The sequence below is a fragment of the Pyxicephalus adspersus genome, chromosome 6 (assembly GCF_032062135.1).
Source record: "Pyxicephalus adspersus chromosome 6, UCB_Pads_2.0, whole genome shotgun sequence".
NCBI classification, from domain to species: Eukaryota; Metazoa; Chordata; class Amphibia; order Anura; family Pyxicephalidae; genus Pyxicephalus; species Pyxicephalus adspersus.
The window spans coordinates 10,816,159-10,818,906 of NC_092863.1; positions in this window are offsets into that span (position 1 = coordinate 10,816,159).

Here is a 2,748-nt window from a genome sequence, read left to right on the forward strand (position 1 = left end):
ATCGGTGCTATACGATCGTTCATATATATCGTGCATGAACGTTCGTCGTTCGTTTTCCGACGATAATAATTGGAAGTGTGTACGTAGCTTTACTGCATACTTGATGTGCATTTAAATACCTATTTTGTATAAAATGAGAGGAACTTTTATAATTGCATGTGGTAGATGTGTTTAAAATATACCATGCTATACCAATGATTTCTATTGCATTTTTAGTTCATTGGCTTATAGTAAGCCAATATAGTAAAGTATATATAATATATAGTAAAGTTTTCATGGATAATTGTTTCTCCTTTGCTTTGCATATAACGTGCAGTTGAAATGCACATAAAAAACATGCAATACCAAAAAGAAAATGCTTATTGATGCTTAAGAGTTCCATATCGTTAGAATACACAGAGGTTCATCTCTCAGCACATTTAGGGCCCTGGTATGGACAGTATGTACTTTACCTTTCTCCTAGTATGTTGTTATCTTAGACTGAAGATAAGCTGAGCAGGGGGAGGAGAATTTCCTTGTGACGCATACAAAGAGTATAGTACTGTTTTATGACTATATGTATAGCCCATGTGTGTGTCACTGCCCGGATACTACATGCTTGGCCTGTACTATGACATGGGTAGTCAATAGCCAATGAAGAATGATCAGACGTTGTTCTGGGTCAGCTATTTCAAGTACTGTAGAGCCAAGGAACAAGTTTTCTCAGCAATGCCAATGTGCTCACCTGTCCCCAGAAATTTGCTCTTCCCTCGTAACAAATCCTTACTTTAGGGCCTTATGTGGTATTTGAAAATAGTTGAGATTGTACTAGAAAGTGAGAACATTTTGTGTTGATCTCTGAACTACTAGAGCAGTGTGAAAATTAAAATTTAATCAGTGTGCAGAATACAGCTTCTGCCATCACTTATTTAGTAGATGTTTCTTAACCCTGCAGAGGATAGGCATTCCTGTTCCTCTGTTAGCATGGGTACCTTAGTAAAAGTTCAGCCCCAATGCTTGGTAACCACTTGGATTGATTGTTTTGTGTGACGGTGTAGAAATGATAGTTGTACAAACACACAGCTTGTTCCGTTCTATGCACAGGGAAAGACAATGCTAGAACAGTGCCGATCAATGGCAGACCATCATAAGTAATCCATCATGGTCATTCACCATCTACCTTGGGGGACACGTTTTGGTAACTTTAGAATTTTGCCCAAGATGATCACCAATGATCATTTTTGTAAGCAAAGATCTAAAATGTGTAAGACCTGAAAGAACATCCGTCAAGACCGGGCTTCAGTAAAATAATATACCCGTGCAGACCTTAGTATAAAAGATGTATTGTTTCTTATTTTGACATTACTTTGAATATGATTCATTTTGAGAGGGGTCAGAAGTCAAATGAAATTTAACAGTGGTTGACATGTTAATCTTACAGGCTGTCTCCCAGCATCAAATTACAGTGGTTTAAATTCCTGAAGGGGGTCTGTTTTTTAACACGGCTATGCCCTCTCAGGAGCTGGGGGATGACATGTGTGCCATTGGGAGGTCCTAGACAATTAGACATGTCAACCGGGACAATTGTATTTGATTCAGATACACTGAGCAAGTAGTTGAAGCTGTCAGTATATTTTATCTTCAGTATCCTCCTTACACTTACTTCCTGTCCTAGGGGCAAGGGTGTCACCAGGACGGCAAGTGATCAACTCTATGGTATTCTCAGCAAATTTGGATGGGAAATATTTAATATATTATTTATGTATTGGATAAGAAATAGGCTTGTCAGACGAGAAGTAACATTTGTTTGCACTAACAAAATATTCAAATATTTATAACCTGTTTTTCTTGTGTATTTGTTTGGAAGTAACAGACGGCAGAGAACTGCAGTGGGTGTAAGTGCAGAAAGTACTGAAGCTGCATAACAGCAAAAGCAACCTTCTAAAAAACAGGTCAGCTGTGACAGATCCCATTTTCGGTATTACACAAAATGCAGCAGAATTCTTGCAGCTAATCATGTCCATTCTTGGCTCAGATCACACAGCCTGCAGTGGCATCTGTAGTCCCCAGCACTGATTACCACAGCCAAGAGTTTTCCTAGGCCAATATTTCAAGTGGGTTATTGGCTTTCCATTCCAGGATTGTGCCCAGAAACAAAAATACTGATGAGGTTTACAGCTGCTCCATTATATTAATATAACAGGGATAGGTACTGTGATGTAAGGGATTTATAGCTCTGTTTAGCTCATTAAGCTGCAACGATATAATTTGCATTTAGAAAAAAAAAAAAATTAATGCAAGATGGGTTAATGTACTATATATATATATATATATATATATATATATATATATATATATATATATATATATATATATATATATGCCTTAATGTGAGTAAATGTGAAAATAAATTGGCTGGCCACGTATACGGATAAGCCAAAAAAAAAGCTCAAGACCCTTAACTACAAATGCAACGTAGCACAACGTATTGGGTTGCCATTGACAAATGCAGTGTGCATTACTCTAACCTACAGATTTAAATGGGCCCTTAGTTTTTTGTATTTCTGTTTTTCTTGCTACAAGAAGAGGCCCAGGATAGCTGAAAGGAGCGTTAACCCTCAGGATTACATTTTTGAAAACTACATATTTTTCATCTTCCAATTGGTTTACAAAGCATTTTGTTAAAACTTTGGTGACCTGTTCAAAATGATTTAACAATGATTTTTTAATAATTGTGCTTATCGCCTGAAAATCCTTCAGACTACAAAC